Below are 25392 nucleotides of genomic sequence, written 5' to 3'. Positions count from 1 at the left end.
CAACTGAAAGATCAAGCCATAATCAGAAGCTTGGAATTTTTAGTCCCAACTCCCATTCTCCAGTGAGGGATCAGGGGCTGGAAATGGAGTTAATGTTTGATCATGTCTGTGTGATGAAGCTTCCATAAAAATTCTGAAAGTATGGGGTTAAGAGAGCTTCCAGGTTGATAAACATACCCATGTACAGAGAGAGTGATATACCTGCACTCCTCAGAAACTCCTATGCTCAGGATCCTCCCAGACTTCACCCTGTGCATCTCTTCATTTTGTTGTTCATCTGTATCCTTCATCATATACTTCATTAGATAATAACTTATAAATGCAAGGGTTTCCCTGAATTCTGTGAGCTATTCTAGGAAATATTTGAATCCAAGGGTAAAGAAGTCATGGGAACCCTGGATTTGTAGCTAAGTTGGACAGAAGTTGTGAGTAACCTAGGAACCTATTAGTACTTTCAATTGATATCTGAACTCAGGAAGCAGGAGGATCAGTCTCATGGGACTAGGTCCTTAACATGTAGGATCTAAGCTTATCTCCAGGTAGACAGTATCAAAATTGAGTTAATTTGTAGGACACCATCTGAGTCACAGAAACTTGCATGGTGTTGAAGTGTTGTGAGTGTGAAGTGTTGTATGTGAATAGTGTGAGAGTAAAGGAAAAACATGTAGGAAGAACACTGAATTTTTCCTACTCACACAATTGACATTTTCCCCATTAATGTCCCGATAAGAGTATAGTCAGTTACTATGAAGAAAGGCACTAAAAGTCACTAAAAGTTTGGGGGTGGGGGTAGTGTGTAACAGTAATTTTAGTTGACCTTGACATCTGAGTGTATAGATATGGAAGTATGCACAAAAAATGATGAAACACTGTTTTAATGTTTCCAAACCAGATTAGATGCCTTCCTATGCTAATATAAATAATCATATGTGCTTCCTCTTAAAGTGTAGCTCCTGTAGTGGTGCACTGTTCTATTGCCAATTTGAAGTTGGCAACTACCCTTCCCAGAACCCCCTTCCCTGTGTGGGTTTAGGTTCTCAGTTGGTCAAAGAGAAATCTGTGTAAGCTATGGAGGCAATAGCCACTAATCTCTAAACGTTGTTATGGTTAGATGTGGTGACAGATAAATGCAAAGGTGCCAGCAAGGTTCAGGTCATTCTTTACCTTTTCCACTTCATGGTCAGCTCTTCTTCCTGACAAATGGCCCTGTCGGTCAACTGGCTCCAGCACCCTCACTGGACCCTCAGCTGTGGACATACAGAGGCAACAACCCCCCACTGACTTCTCCATCATGGCCTCACTTAAGTGATAAAATGTGCTTGGCTTAGCTTGAATGGTTCCTAAGACCTCTAATACTTCAATTCCCCAACGAAATTCCTATAATCAGTGTCTACTTCTGAATTCATGGTGGTTCTTCTTCTTTGATTAAACACTATTACAGCTCCTGTAAAAACACCGTATCTCAATAGTCTTTGACCATGCCTTTGTGACTGTCCAGATCATCACTCAGGAATGTCCACTCCTTCTGGTCATTAATTCAATGACTAGATTAAATATGGACAGGCCTACAGTTTTGGGTCATTTTTCCTTCAAAGCACTTCACCTTTGTGATTGGATAATTCTTTTATGTAGACCTCACCCCATTAAAGAATAGGCTGCTGTATTCGTTTTTTTAATTGCTGCTATCACAAATTATCACAAATACAGTGGCTTAAAGAAATGTAAATGTATTATCATATAGTTCTATAGGTCTGAAGTCCAACAGGAATTTCAATTGGCAAGATAAAGATATTAGCAGGGTTGCACTTCTTTCTAGAAGCTCTATTTGTCTCACTTTTCCAGCTTCTAGAGGCTGCTTGCATTCCTTGGCTCATGGACCCTTTTCTTCATCTTTAAAGCCAACAACATAGCATCTCTCTAACCTTGCTTCTGTCATCACATCTCTCTCTCACACCATAGCCAAAAGAGGTTCTCCAATTTTAAGGACTCATGTGATTAGATTGAACATATCCAGATAATCCAGAATAATCTTCCTTAGTGTCCTTAATTTAATCATACCTGGAAAGCCACTTTTGCCATGTAAAATAACATATTTATCCATTCTTGGGAGTATGATGCAGATATATTTGGGGAAGCTTTATTTTGTCTATTGCAACTACATTGCCAAATACATGGACTTGCATTTACTAAGTGTACAATATTTATTAAAGAAGTAAATTTTGATACAATTAATATGTTGCTAGGGACTTATTAAGAAATTTATTTTCTTTAGAGTAAGCAAATAACTACAGATGATTTCTCCTGGGTTCACTCTACTATCCCTCATATTAATAGCTCCCTAAATGGAACACACTATTCCAGGCATATGTAGTGACATGAATTCAGTGAGTAGGATTATATCCTCTCTTATCACAGTTACATTTCTATGAATGAGTCCTTAAAGATATTAGTGAAGTCCTTAAAGGTACTTCATAACGTTCACCCAACTTGGGTGTAATATTAACTGTAATAGCTAGGCTTTAAAATGTTAAGTGGTACTTTAAATGTTGAGTACTATTTTCTGCACTAAATTTTGTCCCTCTATTCAGGACCTTACGTATCCATTTTAGCTTAGTTTGATTAATTTGACTATTTTGTTTACTGAATTGCCATTTATATTATCCAAAAATGAAAGGCATTTTCACTGCCAGGAGAATAGACAGGTGATTATATATTTTCACTTCAAATCACTCACAGCTTTGGGAAAGCAGTCTGTAATTTCTTACGAAGGCACAGAATACATAGATATTTATGCAAGTAATTGGTAAAAATATTAAACTGCATGGAACAAGGACAGGTTTGTGTGCCACAACCCAACTGAACTTCATAATGGTAGCCTCTTTTGAGTATGATTTTTAGGGACTTAAGTCCCTAAAGATGTATATATAACATGTAGTATTTCCTATTTTAAGGACTATAAAATGTTTCAGAGCCAGGTCTATGATGGGTGATGTGATGAGGGATAAAGTAAAATGTAATAGATACTGTAATTTTTCAAAGATTTTATCCCTTCCTAAAGACCAGCCTCAGTCATCTTAAAATATGGATAAATTTATATACAATATTTAATTTTGAACTGATAATAGTGGTTCTGTGATTCATCCCAAGCTATGAGAGTACCATTCATGTTTTAATTGAGTGCAGGAGTATTTTACTCCCTGGTTTACAAGAGATCACTGGACAGTTCTTACAAAGAATAAGGTTGCATTTTGATAGAACTAAGCCGTAAACAAGATACATATTTCTCTTTCTATATTATAGTCACTGAAAATTACCAATTCAATTAACATTTGTCATCCTTAAATTCACAGAGAGCCTTGTTCATTCTAACACTGGGAAGATTATGATCAATAAAATTCATCCCCTCTGCTTAAGAATCTTATACTCTAATAAAGGGAATAAGACAATTAAATAATCCATATTTAGGGCAGTGAAACTATTCTGTATGATACTATAATGGTGGATACATGTCATTATATGTTTGTCAAATAATTAGAACATACCACACCAAGAGTGAACCCTAATGTAAACTACAGACTTTGGATGCTAAGGTGTGGGATGGTAATAGAAGACGCTACGTATGTATAAGGCAAGGTGTTGTATAAGAACTCTCTGTACTTTCTCTTCATTTTTTCTGTGAATCTAAAACTGCTCTGAAAGAAATCTATTAAAAATACACGTAATAAAATGTTAAATAAATGCCACCAACAAAATTCTGTGAGGGTTTAGTCACTTTACGGGAGAAGAAGCTGGAAGAGTTCATGAGAGATGGAGAGGATTCACAGGTATTCCAGTTAGAGGAAATAGGATGAGTAAAATCTTGGCAGAGAGAAATTTAAAGGACATTTAGATAGGAACAAGGGTTCTTGATGCCTCTTACTCTCACTCCTTCTGAGTTAATGGCCTGTGGAACATACAGACAAAGGATTTACAGCCAAATGAGAAATAAAGCACAGTTTATTAATCTGAGCACTCATCCTAACAACCCAGAAAATGCAGGCCTCCAATAAACTGTGTTGGAGAATATGGGTGAGTTTTGTTATTCCTCCCACTCTGTCTTCAGTTGAATTAACCTATTTGGATGTAGAAAATGTGAAATAAAGGGCTAGTACAAATAATTGTTTTTCTTTAATTAGGTAACCCACTGAGTGCTAGCTAGGCTCCGGTGTCAGGTAACCCACTGAGTCCTAGGCTCTCTCCATTGTACCCTCAACACTATCAGGTAATAGAAGGGACTTATGCTGAACTAGTGCTCTCTCCATGGATACAGGCAGAAGCATGAAGTCAAATGAAGACTAGATCTCACCAAGATCATATTCCCTTCCACTTTCCCTCCAATAATTCAATATTTGGCTTGATGGTAATCTTACAGAAAAAAATAATATTTTGCTTTTTGTATTTATTTCTTAAGGGTTTTGTTTATTTATTTATTTATTTATTTATTTATTTATTTATTTGTGAGAGACACAGAGAAAGAGGCAGGGACACAGGAAGAAGGAGATGATCTCAGGGTCCTGGGACTTGATCCCAGGACCCCAGGATCATGACCTGAGCCAAAGGCAGACATTCAACCACTGAGCCACCCAGGTTGCCCTTGTATTTACTAATCTATTTCCAATATTGATACATCCTTGCCTAAACTGACTTATGCTCATTTTAGATTTCATCTTAATAGAAATTTCCATTTATACGAAATAAATAGCCAATTTAATCTTTTGCCTTATAATCACTGTAGTAACTGAATTACTATCTTTTTGTAAGATGGCAAAACAAAGGAGTGTCTGGATGGCTCAGTCAGTTAAGAATCTGACACTGAATTTTGGCTCAGATCTTGATCTCAGGGACATGAGATCAAGCCCAGCACTGACCACATGCTGGGCCGGCAGCCTGTCTAAGATTCTCTCTCTCCCTCTCTGTGTGCCCCTCCCCACTGTTCTCTCTCTCTCTCTCTCTCTCTCTCTCTCTCTCTCTCTCAAAAAAAAAGGCAAATAAACACTAGCAAAAACAAAAATGGCTGTATGTTTAATCTGGTTATTCTAGATTTTAGACATAAAAGAATCTTATAAAAAATAATGGACCCTGATAAAGATACTTTTTTAAGGGCTAGAGTGAATGAAAATAATTGTAAGGGTGAAAGTTATAGCATAGAAAGGAAACCAGTTGGGACAGAGAAATAGAGACTACCATAGGTTTTTGTTTCAAAGAAAAAGTAAGAGGGCACAGAGAATTGAATTAGGACAACGACAGTTCTGAAATGAGGTTTTAATGTGAAAGAAATGTTATTGCCTGACTTTGGAAGAGCTGAATAGATCTGGGTAACTGAGAGCATTCAAGAGCCATTTTAATAAGTTATTACTTACATGGACACTAATAAAAATGCCATTGAGAATTTGTTTTACTGTATGGATTTGTGAGCCAAAAATTAGGACATAAGTTTCATCATACCCCAAGCTCCTTTGCCCTATTCCCCTAAATTTGTCCAATCAAGTACCCAGGCTCCTAAACAGCCTGCAAAAAATTAAGATAATCATCCTTCATTTTTCTCTACAGACATTGTGAATATTCTAAATAGACAAATTCAATTTTTATTTTATTTTTTTAAAGATTTTATTTATTTATTCTTGAGACACACACACAGAGAGAGAGAGAGAGAGAGAAAGAGAGGCAGAAACATAGGCAGAGGGAGGAGCAGGCTCCACACAGGGAGCCTGATGTGGGACTTGATCCTGGGATCCCAGGATCATGCCCTGGGATAAAGGCAGGCACTAAACCACTGAGCCCCCAAGGTGTCCCGACAAATTCAATTTTTACGCAGGTGAATGTGTTCATTAAAAAAATGATAAGCACTTTTAATACATACAATGAACAATTTAAGATGTAAAATATTAGAGCAAAAGCTGTTTAAAAGTTTACAAGCACATAGAGATCAACCAGCTGGCACTAATTCAAGTATTTACCAAAACACAATGCAGATACAGAGATCACTGAAGGCCCATTAACTAAATCCAGTAAAACTACAATTCTTTGGTCAAGTAATCTGGCTAGCTCCACATGTACTCTGAAGCTCAAGAGTATGGAATGAAAGAATGGTACAGAAGACATACAGAGAGAGGGTAGGTGCCCAGGTTGTGAAAGTCAGGAAACAATCAGTTCCAAGTAAAGATTCTAAGGGGACAACCTAAGGATAAAATCTCTTTCTTAATACTTATCTCCATTATATTACAATGATGAACTAAAGATCAAGCCTGATTGGTGAGACAGACAAACAATACCCAGAAACATCCGGCTTGCTGTAATTTCTGTAACTGAGTTAGGTATTTTCAAATACACACAAACACACACACACACACACACACACACACACACACACACTACCTTATGGCTCTTATCCCTTCTCACTCCCACATACAATATATTTTTTCTCTTTTATACAAGGAATCCAAAATAGAGGAAGAAGAAGACCAATGAGAGGTTGGGCAACACTAAAACTAAGACCAGGTAGCATGGTTCATTCAGAGTGGGTATGGAGAAGAAAGGTGAGTTTTGAAAAGTATTTTACAATAATTGAGCTGAATGTGAAACTCAATATGGTCCAGAGACAGTTTTGACAGAGTAAAACACTATACCCATGAACGTTACCTTCAGAAGTTATTGCCCTAACTCTGCCTCATCTGAGAACTTCTGGGGACCTGGCATGCCTTCACTCCTCAAAACCTCCTATCTGGGATCCCTTTCTCTTCCTACTCATCTTTGCTCATCATCCTCCCATGTATTTTCTTTGAATCTGGAAAGACCTTTCCGTTTTCTTTGCAGCACTCTGTATTTAACCATTTCTAATTTGACGACATTGAATTAATATAGGAGTCAGCAATTTCAGCAATTCATTCTATTCTCCACCAATATTGATGGTGTCTTTATTTTCCTCCCAAATTGTTCCTCTTAGTGTAAAAGTAATATGTTTATGGATTAAAAAAATACTATGCGTAAATATAATGTTTTATATTCTCACAGTTTTAAAAATAATTTTAATGACTATTTTCCATTATATTCATGTATTATAACTCAGGTCATAATGATTTAAAATCTTAAAGTTGTAATATTAAAAAATATCTAAACGTTTTCAAGTTTGGAGTGTCATACTTAATTATTTATATCTCTCATACTAGAAAATAATCAGAAATAATTAGCCTATTTTTTCTCCAGAAAAAATGAGGTTTTGCATCCGGGGATAGCCATAATATTATTAGGGCTTGCACAATGTTAGAAGGCATTTTCGGGGGTCAGACTGAAATCATGAGGTGCATCAACAGGGTCTTTAAACCAGCAATTTCCAAATGGCTCCCCAAGTCTCCCCAAGTGTTATAAAAATACAGCAGTGGGATGGCTGGTTAATATTTCCAAAGGTTTAAGCAGGTATACATTTGCCTACATAAATGCAATATGAGCTAAGTAAAGTATTAATTTTTTGGCTTTGCTAATGCTAATTACCTCATGCTATTTAGAATTTCTCATTGGTATTTTATATTAGTAATGAAATATTTTTATAAGAATTGCTTAGTTAGTTTGGGGAAGACAAAAATCTTTCAAGTATCATAAAGTCCAGGATGATAAAGTATCAAAAAGTTTCTTGATAATGAAAAGAAATGATTAGGAGTTACTAATTTAGGAAGATTTCTAAAACAAATACCCAGCCCTTAAATATGTTCCTTTGTAAAAACCTGGTTTAGACATTCTCCTGGGCCTCTTGCAACAAAAATGAGAATGCATTTAGCCACCTGGTACAGGAGAGATACCATGAAGAATGGTCTCAAGAAAATAGATGTGGTGAAAAAAAAGCACAAAAAGTTAACTTGGAATAAAACAAAATATTAGTAAAGTCCTGGTGGACATGTTCATATTGTGCTTGAAATTCACATGATTTCAGGACAGAGAATGTTATACTCTTGAAAGAGAATTAATCAACAAAACAAAAATAATAAAGTGTAAATGCTATTGTGGAAAGAGCATTTGGTTGGGTTTATTCTAGGCTCTGAAATTAGGGTAACTGGGATTTTAATTCCAGTTTCATTGCTTACCAGTAATACAGCTTGGGGAAATTTACTGAAGCATTTTGTCCTAAATATCCCCATTTATAAAAGATACATAATAATATCTGATTCATAGCATTCTGCTGAATTTTAAGTGTGTGCTTGCATATATTAACTACTTCAAAAAAGTTATTATTCACTGGATGACCTTGGGCAAGTCACTTAATGTTCCTTATTTTCTAAATGTAAAATGAGGGGTTTTGTCTAGATGATCTATCTGTAACTCCTGACACACAATTACAAATTACTACAATATTTTGGGAGTGGTCATGATTTAAAAACTTTAATAAATGAGAACATACTAAAATTTAAGTCAACATGGACTGAGCTTACAAGACTAAGAACTCAGATTTATTTCCTTTTTCCTTTGAATCCCATGGTTACTGAGTTTTTTAATAGGTGAGTCATTTGTATCATTTTCCTGATTTCAAAATGTCAACCTTGGATAGCCAATCTTCCCCCCTACCTGCCCATCCAAAGTGGCTACATGTTTATGTATATAAGTATATAAAGGTGTACTTCTTTTTATTTTTATTGGAACTTTGAAATCTTGGATACAAGAGTTATCAAACAGAGGTTGGTAATTGCTAGGTCAAACTCGTCTAGTTCTTTTTTTTTTATAAATTAATTTTTATTGGTGTTCAATTTACCAACATACAGAATAACACCCAGTGCTCATCCCGTCAAGTGTCCCCCTCCGTGCCCGTCACCCATTCACCCCCACCCCCCGCCCTCCTCCCCTTCCACTACCCCTAGTTCATTTCCCAGAGTTAGAAGTCTTTATGTTCTGTGTCCCTTTCTGATTCTTAAAGACTGTGACGAAGTTGGTTAATGTTAGCACAGTCAGGAAAGGGACTGATCCCTCTGCTTTAAATGAAATAATAATAATAATAATAATAATAATAATAATAAACAACACAGTCAATGGTGTTAGCTCTCTTTAAAACGACCAGCGTATATTTTAATGTTTAGATCTATGACCTAAAAGTGTTTTTAATGGCATTCAGCCAGGAGAAACTCTAACAAGCCATGGACCATACACAGGGTAGTCATCAATCTTTCTTTTGCTGTCTTAATGTTAGATTCCCAAACCTCTCCAGCAGAATAAAAGGTGAAATAAATTGCCAGGTTTAAATTTAATATCTAGCTCCCATGCTGAATAATTATGGCTGTGCTGGAAACCTTGATAGAGTAGTAATGAGTGGCCCAATCTATAGTGTGTAATGTTATCAACTAAAATTTTATATTGGATTCTTCCAGCAACTTGGCTCATATGTGGCTGTGAAAGATGAAAGGTATTAGGCACAAAAACCCAAATACTAAAGGCTCAGAAGACTCCCTCCGCAAAGATACACATGCACAGACACACACACCTAAAAAAGAATAACAAGATGACACGATTTTATTGAGAAAACATGAGCAAGCCTAACTATATAAAATAATTGACAGAAATGTAGACAAGGAGAGCTTGTACACAGGCTTTTGATGTAAAGAAGAAAAGAAGCAATATATAAACAGCATTCTGAAATCTCCTGCATGCACTCTGAAGCCAGTCTCATCTTGAAACTCCTCTGCTTAAAACCCTTCAGTAGCTCTCCAATACCACTAGAATGTTTAGTTCCTTTAACATGCCACAATTTCCCATCTTTTATGAGTGTAAGTGTATGGAACACTTAACAGGACTGAGTAATGTGCTATGAGCTAGAACTGAAACGGTGAACAAATATACAATGTTTTCTCAGATTTTAATTTAGTGGGACTAAGATATTAATCAAATAGTGACACAAAAAATGTGAAAATATGTATGTAGTCATTTCTTTGTTTTTTTTTATTTTTATTTATTTATTTGTGATAGTCACAGAGAGAGAAAGAGAGAGAGGCAGAGACACAGGCAGAGGGAGAAGCAGGCTCCATGCACCAGAGCCCGACATGGGACTCGATCCCGGGTCTCCAGTATCGCGCCCTGGGCCAAAGGCAGGCGCCAAACCGCTGCGCCACCCAGGGATCCCCGTAGTCATTTCTTTGAAAGAGAGATTCGTGAGGCATTTTAGAGTCTAGAATTTTCAGGCAGAAGAAAAAACAAAGACAAAAGCCCTATAGCAGGAAGGAATGTGATACATTTGAAGAATTGCAAAATGGATACTGGAATAAAGAGAGGAGAGAGGTATAGGAGAGATGGTGTAGGAGATAAGAGAGGATGAAGTGGCCAGATCTTGAAAAACCTACAGATAATGTTTTGGTATTTACCCTTAGAGTACTGGGAAATCAGTGATGAGTTTTAAGCAAGGGATTCTTTTTAGCAGTTTGATATCTTAAAACAAGAATTGGCAAATACATCCTTCTGATCCAGTCTGACCTACTGCCTGTTCTATAAACAAAGTTTTATTGGACACAGCCATATGCATTTTTTTATACATTCTCAATGGATGTGTCTAAGCTACAATTACAGAATCCACTAGTTGCCAGAGAGACTACATGTCCCACAAAGCTAAAAATACTTATCAACTGCTCCTTTACAGAAAAACTTTGCTAAACTTTGTTCTAAAATACTATCATGGGTTCTGTGTGAAGAATAAATTTGAGGAGCCAAGAGGATATAGAAGGATCAGTTTAAAGAATTTTGGTTTTAGTAGTACAGGCCAAAAACGGTGGCATGAATTAAGTGGTTACTTATGTTGGAGATACAGAACTAGTGATGGATTTGAGAAAGATTTAATAAATAAACTGGGCATAAATTAATGATTTACTGGATATGGTGCATGAAGCAGAGAAAAGTTTTAAGGATGAATTTTATGTTTATATCTTGTACTGCTAGGTAAATGGTACTACTGGAAGTGTACCAGATTTATGAGAAACATTATAAGTTTAATTTTGGATATATTTGGTTTGAGCTGTCTTTGAAACATCCAAGAAAAGATGGAAAGTTCCCGGTTGTGGTTGGAGCTCAGATAAGAAATCTGAGGTAAAAGTAGAAATTTGTGATTAGAATTCATTGGCATAGATGAGATTGCCTAGAAAAGTATCATCATCTAGATAAAGAAATATTGTATAAACCTTGAGAAGCTCCATTGTTTCAAAGCTAGACAGAGTGACATGCCCTGCAAAGGGAAACAGGACGGGAATATGTTTGAAAGATAGAAAGAAAAAGGCTATTTTCAGAAAACTCTAGGGAAAAGAAAGTTTAAGAAGGGCAGAGTGGTCAACAGAAGATGAGAACTGACCAAACAGTGCCTTGGATGTATGACAGCAGAAATCACTGGTGGCCTAAGGGGCACCTGCTAATGGCAGTGACTGAGGCTGAAGCCAGAACTCAGGTAAGATCAAAAGTAGGAAACTGAAAATATACATACTAGATATATAGGCAATTCTTTAAAATAGTTTGTGAAGAGGAAAAGACATAACTTGACACATCCATCCACCAAGGCTAACTGGTAAGATTAGACATCCGTCCTGCAAAGACTTCTCTGACACTCCACCTTCATCCTTAAGACTGTAAAGTCTTCTTACATAAGTACCCACGGTATTGACTCTTAGCATAGCACATATTATACTCTTTTGCCACTAGCAGTCTCTTCTTATTAAACTGTCGTCCATTTGAATAGCAGAGTTGAGTCTTTTCTGCAATTTACCCTCAGCATTTGGCTCTCAAAAAGTGTCCATTGCTTTTAAAAGCAGAATAACAAATAATATAACAGGCTTCCCAGAGTTGCATATAGGATAAATCTATATGTTTTTGCGTATGCATAGGTATGTATAAACAAAACACACATACACTGATTTTGAATTAAACAAAAAGAAAGTGCTGTATCATAGGGATGTAATTTGTGTAAAAAGTGTTTTTGTCTTAACCCAAACTTTATTAAAGAAATGCTTTTTATTGCTGCTATAACTTAAAAATTTGAAAATTAACTGATATTTAAATACTTAAGATTTAAAATACTCAATAATGTTAATGGATGGTGATTATAATTGATTAATACTATGTATTATATTTTCCAGTAGAACTAGTTACTAGAAACAGAACTACTCATAAATATGCTTTAATAAACTGAAGACTATACTAATTTTTCCCAAATATGAAAATTAAATTAATATGTGAACATGCATTCTCTAGATTTCTGAGCTGAGGTCAAGGATATTAAATGTCGTTATAAAAATGTATTTCATGATAATCTAAGAGTAAAAATAGAGAAAGGAGCATTTTTTAAAAATAAAGTCTTACAAGTTGCTAACCAGTTACTAATAGAGATGCTGTTTTGTTATTTTTGAAAGCAAGGTGTTTTATACCAGCGAATAACATGTTTTTTTACTGTAGGAAATACACTTCCTCACATATTAGAGGAATAGAAATCATCTACCCATCAGCTGTCACTTCAGATCTAAGGCAGCATAATGGGCTCCCAGGCAACTACTGGAAATATCTCAGAAACAGCTTTTCGGAAGTATGTGGCCTGATGCATATACAATGTGGCTGCTAATATGATTTGGGAGTAAATTAGCACTTTTTCTACCACAGAACAGCACTAGAAAGCTGGAAAACAACTTTCCTTGCCACTGATGAACATTCCCCATTGCCTTATTCTTTTTTTTTTAGCTTTTAAAACAATTATTTTTAATAAAAGACTACTTTTTAGAGGAGCTTTAAGTTTACAACAAAATAAGAAGATTTCCTCATAATTAGATGTGGATGGTAAATTTTTGGCAGGAATATCACATATTTGGTTTTGTGTTCTTCCCAGTGCAATTTATCAGGAGTCACATGATTTGCTTCAAAATTGTTGATTTGAACTTTAATCAGATAGTGTCTACTAGGTGTACATACTGTAGAGTTACTATTTTTCTGTTTTATAATTAATCATTTATTTATGGGAGATATTTTGACATGAGGTAATGTTCTTCGTCAAGATTTCCTCTACTATTAATATCTTAATATTGATTTTCTAGCTTGATCATTCCTTTGTCATTCCATCGTATGCTTTCTAATATATGTAGGAGTTTTTACTACTTGTTTATTCAAATATGTATGTATTTAAGAATTTCTATTTCATTCATTAATCCATTACCCTCATTATTTATTTTAATGCACAAATGTCCCGGATTTGGGAAGCCAAAAAACCCTCTTCAAACTGTGTCCCGTATTCTTTTGACATACCCTCATCATTCTTTGAGTTATTTCCTAGCACAGTAAGAGTTTTTAGGCTCATTCTGAAATTTTCTTATTTCTAATTCTGGAATCAGTTATTTCTGCCAAGAGTTCAGATTCCTTTCAGTGAAGAATAATACTTAGAAACCAAGGTCTGGGCATTTAGTGTGGTCCTTTTAATTGTTTTTTTTAAGTGTATAACTAATGCTTCTAGATCTTCTTAGGAAACACAGACACAAATATACATACTCAAATATTCATTCACAACTACATAATATCTACTATCTATTTATTTATCTTTTTCTCTCTAGGCATTGTTTCAACTGGTATCTCCATTTCCAACCCAACACCATAGCATATGATCTATTCTTCCACATTTTATTTGTAACTTAGTGGTTTTACCATTTTATATTTTCTTTTTTTAAGATTTATTTATTTATGATAGAGAGAGAGAGAGAGAGAGAGAGAGAGAGAGGCAGAGACACAGGAGGAGGGAGAAGCAGTCTCCATGCCAGAAGCCTGATGTGGGACTTGATCCCGAGACTCCAGGATTGCGCCCTGGGCCAAAGGCAGGCGCTAAACCGCTGAGCCACCCAGGGATCCCCCCATTTTATACTTTCATCAGAATGTTTCAGAGTTCCAATTGCTCTACAACCTTGCCAATACTTGATATTTTCATTCTTTTTAAAAAAATTTAATCATTCTAGTGGTTCGACAGTGGTATCTTATGTGTTTTTAAAAAATATTTTATTTATTTACTTGACAGAGAGAGCACAGGGGGGCCAGAGACTCAGAGACTGAAGAAGAGGGAGAAGGACAAGCTGTCAGATGCTTAACCAACTGAGCCACCCAAGTACTCCAAGGTTTTTTTTTTTTTATTTTAAATTTTAGGTACAGTCTCGAACAGAACTCGGTGATTTATCACTTACACACAACACTCAGTACTCATCATAACAAGTGCCCTACTTAATACCCCTGTAGCCCATCCCCCACCTACCTCTCTCTATCAACCCTCAGTTTGTTCTCTATCATTAAGGGTCTCATGTGGCTTATTTCCCTCTCTCCTTTTTTTCTCTTTCCCTTCCTATACGTTCACTATTTATTATGTATATAATATTAATATTATTTATACATATAAATATATAAGTATTTATATATATCACATCTTCTTTAGCCATTATCAGTCAATGGACATTTGGGCTCTCTTCATAATTTGGCTATTGTTGATAATGCTTGCTATAAGCATCAAGGTGCATGTATCACTTCAAATCTGTATTTTTGTATCCTTTGGGTAAATATCTAGTAGTGCAATTGCTGGATCGTAGGGCAGTTCTATTTTCAACATTTTGAGGAACCTCCAAACTGTTCTCCAGAGTGCTGCACTAGTTTGCATTCCCACCAAGAGTGCAAGAGGGTTCCCCTTTTTCCACATCCTCACCAACACGTGTTGTTTCTTATGTTGTTAATTTTAGCCATCCTGGCAGGTGTGAGATGGCATCTCATCATGGTTTTGATTTGTATTTCGCTGATGATGAGTTATATTGAGCATCTTTTCATGTGTCTATTAGCCATCTGGACGTCTTTTTTGGAAAAGTTGTCTACTCATGTTTTCTGCCCATTTCTAAACTGGGTTATTGAGTTTGATAAGTTCTTAATAGATTTAGGATCCTAACCCTTTATCAGATATGTCATTTGCAAATATCTTCTCCATTCTGCAAGCTGCCTTTTAGTTTTATTGATTGTTTCTTTTGCTGTGCAGAAGCTTTTTATCTTGATGAAGTCCCACTACTTCATTTTTGCTTTTGTTTCCCTTGCCTGTGGTGACGTGTCTAGTAAGAAGTCGCTACGGCCAAGGTCAAAGAGGTTGCTGCCTGTGTTCTCCTCCAGGATTTTAACAGTTTCCTGCCTTATGTTTTGGCATTTAATCGACTTTAAATTTATTTTTGTGTATGGTATAAGAAAGTGGTCCAGTTTCATTCTTCTGTATGTGTTACTGTTCAATTTTCTCAACACCATTTTTTCCATTGAATTGCTATGGATCTTTGTCTAAAATCAGTTGACTGTGTATGAGTCCATTTATTTTTTTAAAGATTTTATTTATTTATTCATTAGACACACAGAGAGAAAGAGATAGAGATAGAGATAGAGAGAGAGAGAGAGAGAGAGAGAGAGAGGCAGAGATGCAGGCAGATGGAGAAGCAGGATCCATGCAAGGAGCCTGATATGGGACTTGATTCCAGGTCTCCAGGATCACACCCTGGGGCAAAGGCAGGTGCCAAACCACTGAGCCACCAGGGATCCCCTTTATGAGTCCATTTCTGAAATCTATCCTTGTGTGAACACTACACTGTCTTGACTACTTTATTTCTATTATTTGTCAGGTTAGTTAGTTCCTTCAATTTGTTCTTCTTTTTCAAGATTATTTGGCTTCCCGTGTTCATTATATTTTTTATGGAAATTTTAGAATCATCTTGTTAATTTTTATTTGGAAAAAAAAGATCTTGCTGGATTACCTATTATCTTTCATTTTCTAACAAGTGCAACAACAAAAGACACTTCTATCTCTATTGATTTGTGCTATCAGCACAACCATTCATGGCAACTTTAGGTCCTAAGCATCCTTGCCTTCTCTTCCATCTTGTTGCTGTATTGATAGTTACAGGGTCATAATATCACAAGGATAGGACAATGAGGACTTAAATGTCATTTGCTTATAATTCCAAATGCTGTCGAAAATGACTTCTCCATGATAAACTTTTTTAAAAAAAGATTTTATTTATTTATGCACGAGAGAGACACACACAGAGAGAAGCAGAGACACAGGCAGAGAGAGAAGCAGGCTCTATGTAGGGAGCCTCATGTGGGACTCGATCCCAGGTCTCCAGGATCACACCCTGGTCTAAAGGCAGCACTAAACCGCTGAACCACCCAGGCTGCCCCTCCATGATAAACTTTGCTGGGGCCATGGGGAAAATGAGAAAAATTAGAACAAGGTGGTAAACATTTCATAAAATTAAGTTTGTTCATCTTTTTATTCCATGCTCTTCTTGCTTTTATATTAAAACATCTTCCAGGGATCCCTGGGCAGCTCAGTGGTTTAGCACCTGCCTTTGGCCCAGAGTGGGATCCTGGAGACCCGGGATCGAGTCCCACATCGGGCTCCCTGCAGGGAGCCTGCATCTGCCTCTGCCTGTGTCTCTGCTTCTCTCTCTCTCTGTATCTCTCATGAATAAATAAACAAAATCTTTTAAAAAAATCTTCTATTTTATAAAATTATAATGAAAATTTATACACACAATTATTTGGTAAAATGAAAAATTGGTTGTAGGTCACTAAATTTAGGACAGGAAAGCTCTAGAACCTGTGTTTTTAACAGAGTCTTTCCCTTTCTCTAATGAGTGCTAGAATGTCCCTTATAATATCCATGACAACCATGATTGTACTAGATAGGTTACAATCTGGAAAATTTAGGTTTTACTTAAATATTCTTATGCTATGAAGTAAGCTTATATAACTATTGGGATAACTCTACCCAAGTTCACTTAATTGTCCAGAGACCATCTCATTATATGTTTCATGAGCCAGATAGTCTCTAGAAAAGACACTCCATGGTATTTCATAAGCTATAAGTACTGAAACAGGGAACACAGCTTTTTAAGAAATTAACTGGATACACGAAAGCCTTACCAAAATAGGACAGTAAGAAATCAACGCCAATCACTCTAAGAAAAAAACTCAGTCCAAGGTGAATGTTCTAAGAAAAAAAAAGTGATTTTAAAATTAGAAAAAGAAACTAGAAAATTGGAACCTGGGTAGTGACAAAGTAAGGTAAAAAATTTAGAAATGGAGGGGGGAGACGAAGGGAGGAAGAGTAGGCTTAGAAATTAAACTTTTTCCTGCCTTCTAAGTAGAAGCATTCTTCCTAACAGGAAATTATTTTATTTAGTAAAGCATTTTGAATTTTTGAAAGATGATTCCCCACCCTCAACTGACAACATGGTTCAGTTTGGAAATAATAATGATATGACTATACATCTCTCTTTAAGAAAATTAAAAAAAAAAACTTCGCAGAAGAGAAGATGGGGAATGGCATAAGAAATGGAGAAATGAAGGTATGGAGAAGTGAGGATTTGAGCAACACAGTGGTATACAGGTATCCACTAAAAATTATATGACAGCCATGGTGGCCAAATAATTTTCAAAAACAAGTTCTATTTTAAGTGGTTTAGATTGTGATGGTATTAAATGACTACTTTTTTTACCCTCAAATCTTTGGTTTGAGGAAACCAAGACAAACTAGATGATTTCAAACCTAAATTGCCATAGTCAGAGTGGAAAAGGACTAAAATCTTTCTGGTTGCTGTGTGAAAAATTGACCTTTGGTTTACTCTCTAGCTTTGTTACCTCTAGTAACCAAAAAAAAAAAAAAAAAAAAAAAAAAAAAAAAAAAAAAGGAGTATCTTTGTCAACTGTGTTCCTGGGCAATACTGCAATACTGATTATAATAGAAATGACATGTGTTTTTTAAATTACATCAAAACATGAAGAAACTATTAATGAACCATAATATTTGATAGGAAATCCTAATGAGAGATACACATTTGGAAGGGTCCCTGTTAATGTGGTGACAGTCCTTTCCTTTGGAACATATTCATGTAAGAACACGATCAGAGTAGCTGACTTCCTTTGGCAGGTACTCCCAGTTCCTTTTGACTTTAAGTCTCAGGGTTTCTAGGAAATAGAAAAAAAAATCCTGCTATATATTGAACATGATTATAGGAAGATTCTGTTAAATTAGGCACAAGACATAGTCTCAGACCCAAATTCACAGACCTGACAAACATAAATTTAATGGAAGATATATTATGCTTGTATGCAGGTGTCATTTCATTTTTTAAGACAGCTAGTGGTAAAGTCCCATCTTAACCCAATAGATTGCTAAATCTTAGCCAAGGAGGTTTTTTTTTACAGTTTGACTCATTCACTCTACTTTTTCAGAGGCCTGGGGTTTATAGGAATCTACAAATACTTACATAATTCCTGGACAACCGTAGAAATAAAATAACTTTTTAAATCCTAGTCAATGTGCTCTAATATCCCAAAAATGAGAATTTCACATATTGAAAGAATGGCCTTAGAATCATTTTTTTTTAGGAGGGAAAGACTTCAGGCCATCCAAGTATAATATACACCAGTAGAGAAGATCTCTTACTTTCCACAGGGATGAATTCTATAAAAGCCAACTGCCACCAGGTTCCTGGAAGAGTTGGCCGGGGATTCCTGCATTGATCTTGAGAGTGGTCTATAAAGAATTCTTCTGACAAAAAGTACATCTTTTAAATACATTTTGAATCATTTCATCTTTTGAGTAGGCATAGTAAGAGCCTAGTGCCTTTAAGATTCCTCTTTTATTCAAATGATTTTGCTGATACCACAACAACATTAACCAAGCAAATCAGGACTATGGATAGAAATTACTTCATTAGGTAATTCCCATGGTCCAACCACATTTCTTCTAGTCCTTCTTACAATCAACTTGTCTCCTTCATTTTGTGAAGCATGTTTTTGAAAACAAACAAGGCTTTCTTCTTATGTTAAGAGCAGAGCTTTGAAATTCAGTCTGCCATTTTTTTAACAGCAGCTTTTAAAGCTCTGTCAGCAAAATAAACCACTAATATCTGAGCAGGCAGTTTTAAAATTTCTAACAAATCAACTATCAATTCTTCACTAGTTATTTTTAGTTCTCATTGAAATTAAAACTCTACTTTTAAAATTGTGCATGACATTCCAAACATATATTTATTTGTAATAAATATATATCATGTATTTCAGTCTAGCCAAGAATCTCTCATCTAATAATTGCTGTTAACTCATTTATTTGTGCAGACTCAATTATAGACAAAATAAGCCTCCAGTGTTTTACAATAAATCACTTCAGCATAGGAGGTATTAAGGTGGTCATTTTATCCCAGGTACATGATACATCAGTAAACACCATCAAATATGGAATCTAAACAGGAATATCAAGTAATTCAGGTTGGGTTTTTCAAATTTTGAAATTCTCAGAGCTGGAAGAGAGGCTGTAGCCATTTTCAGTTGTTCAAAAGCCTCTGTAGATCCTAGGGACCGAACCATATTCTAGAAAGAATTTTCATATAATTGCTCTATCATTTGGTCAACTCTGCAAAAGCTGGAATCTTGTCTATAATGCTGTACTAGTCCACCAAATTAACTAAGTTTTTGGGTTTGTTTTGTTTTGTGTGTTTGTGTGTGTGTGTGTGTGTGTGTAGTAGTAGTAGTAGTAGTACCTATTTTTATCTGCAAAATGGGTTTATTCCCATATTGTAATACTCTGTAGCCTATAGCTGACAACATGTGCCCTGAATATTTTATCTTAGATAAGCAATATTGCAATTTGTCTATTGAGGCCTTATGTATTTGTGAAGCAAATAATTTTAACAAAGCCAAAGTATGAGTTTTGCTTTGGTTTTTAGTTCTGGAGGCTACTAGAAAACATCTGCATTTTGAATAACTAGCAGAACAAATTTCTGAGTTTTCCTATAAATGACTAGAGACCACAGTAAGGCAGTCTTGAAACCCTCAAGTAATTTTTTTAAGATTTTTATTTATTTATTGAGAGGGAGAGAAAGAGAGAGAGAGAGAGAGAGAGAGACAGGCAGAGGGAGAAGCAGGCTCCATGCAGGGACGTGGGTCTCCATCCCAGGTCTCCAGGATCAGGCCCTGGGCTGAAGGCGGTGCTAAACTGCTGAGCCATCTGGGCTGTCCCACCCTCAAGTAATTCTTTATCAAGTAATTCTCCCCTTTGTGCTCTCTCTCTCTCTCTCTCTCTCTCTCTCATAAATAAATAACATCTTTAACAAACAAAATAGTAACAACCTGCTCTGTCACCAAATGGAAAGTGAGAAATTTCCAAGGAAACTGCAGAATAAGTAACAATAGTAACTATAAGAAAAGGCAAGGATAGATTATCCTAAGGAATAGTTATTGACACATACGGCTCATCAGTTCCCACCACCAAGATTCCATCAATCTGTCTGTCCACTTTACGCCCGTTTCCAAGTACTTCTTAGCTTCTTAGTATTTCTTAGCTGGTTGTCCTTTAGGCTCTGTTGATTCTCTAATCCTTATAAATCCTACATCCTTCAGAGTCTCTTTCTGCAATCCCCATTCTAATGCTCTGGCTTTTTGCAGAATGATATCGATTTACTATCTCTTTTGCTGTTTTCTCCCCTTCATAGGCTGGCCAGAGTAGGGATTATTCCCTATCATAGAATTCTAACTGAGCAGCCAATAGCATTATTGGTTAAAGCTCTCTTTCCCCTGTGCTGCTCATCATTCTCATCATCATTGTGTGGACTATAACATTTTACTCAAGCTTTGTAAAACTTGTACTGTCCCTATCCATAGCCATCCAACTAATTAATCTTATCCAATCTCAACATTACTCATAGAAGCAACATATTTCACTGATCATAGTGGTTAACTCAGGCAATGATTCAATTGAAGCTGCTAAGGGAATATTTAATTTTTGAAAATAGATCCTCCATGCAGCATACTAGCAATATTAGAAGTACTTATAGCCATATGATATTCTCCAGTGCTTTTTAACTTTGGAAAGCTTTCCTGGACTTCACAGCACATTAAGAAAAATGAGTATGACATAAGGGAAAATTACCACAAGTTTCAATGTTTTGTAAGATGTAATGACATATTTTATGGCAATGCTGAGATTATTATACTCACTAAAGGGAAGTTATAATATAGTCACATATTTTTGATGGATTGAAAGAAATTGCATTAGACAGCCAATAAAAATTCTGTGACTCTTCTTTTCTTTTAGTAAAAGAACAAATTGACTTAATTCTGATATTTCTTTCAGACCTCTCTCTCATTCCTAAAACTTAAGTTTGAATACTTTTTAAAAAATAATGTAGACTTGTCATAATGTGAATATATCTGGCCTATACAGATAATAGTCTAATCTTTTAGCCATATAATCATTCTTTCTGATTACTCACTTAGTGATGTATAGAACATATGGCCTCTGCTGAAACCACAGGGGTGAAGAGTGTTCTCATTAGTGCTAAGTGGTAGTGAAAGTCCTGAATCTCCACCAGGCTTCTTCTGACACAACCCCAGTGAGGAGTGGATAGGATGGAGCAAGAGTGCTGGATGTGGATGGAAGTCCCGGTTCCTGACATGGTCTCCAATGACCCTCGTGGTGTGGTTTTAGAACACCTGGTGAGGTTAGAAGCCCCACTCTCGTAATTTTATGTTCACTACGCTAGCAAAAAGTTTGGGTCTCCACATGTCCTCACTAGAATGGATGGGAGTCAAGACATGGCCTTTTCTGTGGCATTTTGCTGAGTAGAATGGTTATTAATACAAGTTTTTCATTTTGATAGTTTTTCTCTTTCCTGGTATTTTGATTAGGGATTACAGGTTTTGTTGTTGTTTGTTTTGTTTTTAGTCTGTGTCCATTGGAATTTCTAAGATTCCTATTTCTTGAGTTCTAATCAAGGAGTATATCAGAGAAAAAGCATGGAAGTGTTGAATAACTATATTATACACCTGACACTAATATTGCACTGTATATTAACTAACTGGAATTTAAATAAAAACTAAAAAATTTTAAGAAAAAGAAAGAAAAATCAAGGGACTCATTATCATACTGGTCAAAAACCTTGTTTGGTCAAAAAACATTGTTTTGGATTATTTTGAAAAAAAACCTTCCTGAAAATGTTTAATTTCTCTAAGAAAAATATTGATTATACATATAATATTCAATATTTTACTATGGTGACCTATAAAAACCTCAATTTCATGCAATTAGTTCCAAGATTAATTTTTTTTTTCAACAGCACACAGGTCAGGAAACTTAGGGGTTAATCCTTATCAGAGCAATTTTTTTTTCTCTCCTGGAATGTAGCATGCTTAGTCCCTTGAAGTAATATTGAGTCATATCATTTCTCAACATTTAATGCTCATATAAACAGCTTTATATGCTAAAACCTGTAAAATATAGCATATATAGTAGTGGGATATCAGACCAAGCTTATATTAATGCTATAACTCAGGAAGTGAGACTGAACAGAAATGTCTGCCTTGTGAAAGACCCTCAACCTAGCACCCTTATATAACTTCCCTAACAAACCAAATGGTATTATTAAGCTTCTTAATACACTTTCAGATGATAAGGAAAATGGAGTGATAGCCACTATTCTTAGTGCAAAGAAATGACTCAATCTAGAAATCATTCAGGCTACTGGTTTCAAGAACTGGCTTGAATATGTCACTGTTTAGATGAGATGATGCCAGCTTGCTAGATTCAGTTCAAACTTCTCAAACAGCTGCTCCATTTCAGCTTAGACCAAGCCACATGAAAATGCCAGTGTTTGGATTCTTTCAAATTTAGTAAATTCACCAGACTGTCCCTCTATTTACTAAGATACCTCATCTGGAACACATCTGGATAGTATCCAAAAGAGAAAGGGTTCTGAAAAAAACAACTTTTCTAATAAGTTTTAATATTAACGACTCCTTATTATTCATTTAAATCATGTTTGAATTTTAAATATATTTATTTTTCCAGTTAAAATATAAGAAATAAGTCTTGACATAAAAAAAAAATGGCCACACTGATGTCTGTCAAGCTCACCCAAATAGCTGCTTATGACCTATGAAAGTAACATGTCCCTCTAAATCTTGTGTGTGTCCCTAATAAATTGTATAAACTCTGCCTATATATTTTGATCACTAGAAGGGCTTGAGATCTGTGTTTATATGTATTTACATGTCTTGAATTTTTTTTTAAAGTTTGACTTTAAAAAAATGTTTCTGGGGATCCCTGGGTGACTCAGCAGTTTGGCACCTGCCTTCAGCCCAGACGTGATCCTGGAGTCCAGGGATCAAGTCCCACATCATGCTCCCTGCTTCTGGAGTCTGCTTCTCCCTCTGCCTGTGTCTCTGCCTCTCTCTCTCTCTCTCTCTCTCTCTCTCTCTCTCTCCCTCTCTCTCATGAATAAATAAATAAAATCTTTTAAAAAAAGTTTCTGTGTTTCTTGATCATGTAAATCAGAATCATTTGGTGAGTTGGATGAAACCCTATTGAAAGTGACTGAAAAATTAGTCATGTCCTTTGAACCATTTATCACCCAACAGATATATCAATTTTATTGGAAAGCTTTGATTAAATTTATTTCAATGGAAGTTCATGGGAAATCATGAAATCAGATTTTATTACTGTGTTATAATATGCCTAGCCCTATCATGCTTGGGTTGGATGCTCCTGATTGGGTGGAAAATTGTCATTTTCTGTCATCTCTTCCTTTAAAAAAAGGCATGCTGATGACATGATTTTACTGCCAAATTTAGAAGTGGTTTCAATAAAGACTATTCTTCTAGCTAATTATTGTCAGAAAGAATAATTTTTAAACTCAAATGACCATTTTGGCAGCTATCTTCTAACAATTAGTATATATTTACAGAGGAGTAAGTAAAATCAATTAAATACCTGGAGATATATTTTGAAACCTGTTTTTCTTGAACTTACCATTACTTAAAATTTGGCAACCATGGGCAATATATTTACAATTTTTAACGACTGCATTGGGTATTTGAAATGCTTCTGACATTTCAAGGCTAAAATGTTCGTGTAATACTTTTCAAATTTTGAGGTCTTGATTGCTCCATAGTCCAGGATTTGAGTAGCTTTCGAATTCCATTTTGAAGAAATACTGGCCCTACTCATAGACACAGCCTTGTCGTATCTTGTACCATATGTGAGATGGCCCTCTACTCAGACATGTATCTTGACTAGGATATCTTATTTTCATAAGGTTTCAATCCAAACTTCAGTAAACCAACTGTTCACCAAATCAAATGCATGTGACCTGAATTGTCAGTTTAGATGATCTGCAATTAAGCTTCATGGAAAATTGCCTAAAGGAAAAGCACTCCATTAGTTTTAGGCATTTTAACTTTTATCCTTGATTCAAACTGTGCCATCAACAAGCTACAATCCTGAACTATGCAATTTTGATGGTATTTTAACTTCCATTCAGATATATCATATGTATGATTCAAGTGTCATCAGTTCCTACCAAGGATATCATAGACATAAATCTTGAATTTTGCTATCTAGCTTGGTAGGCTTGACCAGCACAGCAACAGGCTCTCCAGCTCCCTACAAGTATCACTTCCCCACTCCGTCCTTTACCACAGTATATCTCAAGAGTCCGGAGAAGGTGTGCTACTTACATTGTAGCAGCTATGCTGCTGCCAGAAGCTATCACTTACCAAACTGGCCTTCAGAATGCCACAGTCTCTCAGTTTACTCCAGTAAACACAGTATTTCTCTGTTTGTGGCCTAGGCCATCAGGTCCTATACCTTACCCCCTCTGTTCCATATGAGGATGCCAAAGCTGAAGGGTAGTCTATAACACAGTACAATAGAAAATAAGCCTCCTTTTAATGTCTTACATCATATTAGAGGAATATGAAAGCAGTATTGTATAAACCACAACATATATAAATAGCTTTTCGTTTTATTTACAAGCTCCTATATTTTTAAGACCTAAACACATGTTGATGTGAACAGGGACATTATTTTTGGTGTTTTTCTGCTTCAGCCACCTTGACAGTAGTGTTGGCTAACAACTTTCAGTTATGTCTCACTTCTGTAGTAGTTTCCTATACACTCAATAGAAGCACTATTCTTGCTTCTCCTCTGGACACTATATTCATTGTGACAAAGCTTCCCTACAGCACAATGTGTAATACAGGGATGGGAAGGAACAGATGGCTCTCTCCTCAGGTACCTGTCATAAAACTTAGAATTACTAATGCTTGTTCCCATAGTCAAATGAAGTCATTTAGGAACACTGCTCATGTTTATGCTGTTAACTCATCTCCATACCATGCCACCAAAACCAACTCAAAAATGAGACCGTGGCAATGCCTTTTATCTTCTCTCTTGCTTTTATTGGCTGGTGTTCTTGCATCAAAACAAATCTCTTCCTAACATCACAGAAACAAAAGCACCAAGCAGAACATCACATGCAAATCAATACCAGCAAGGTCACAGGCCCACAGGCTTCCAGA

The sequence above is a fragment of the Nyctereutes procyonoides genome, unplaced genomic scaffold (assembly GCF_905146905.1).
Source record: "Nyctereutes procyonoides isolate TBG_1078 unplaced genomic scaffold, NYPRO_anot_genome, whole genome shotgun sequence".
Lineage (NCBI taxonomy): Eukaryota > Metazoa > Chordata > Mammalia > Carnivora > Canidae > Nyctereutes > Nyctereutes procyonoides.
Note: the sequence above shows the minus strand (reverse complement) of the source record.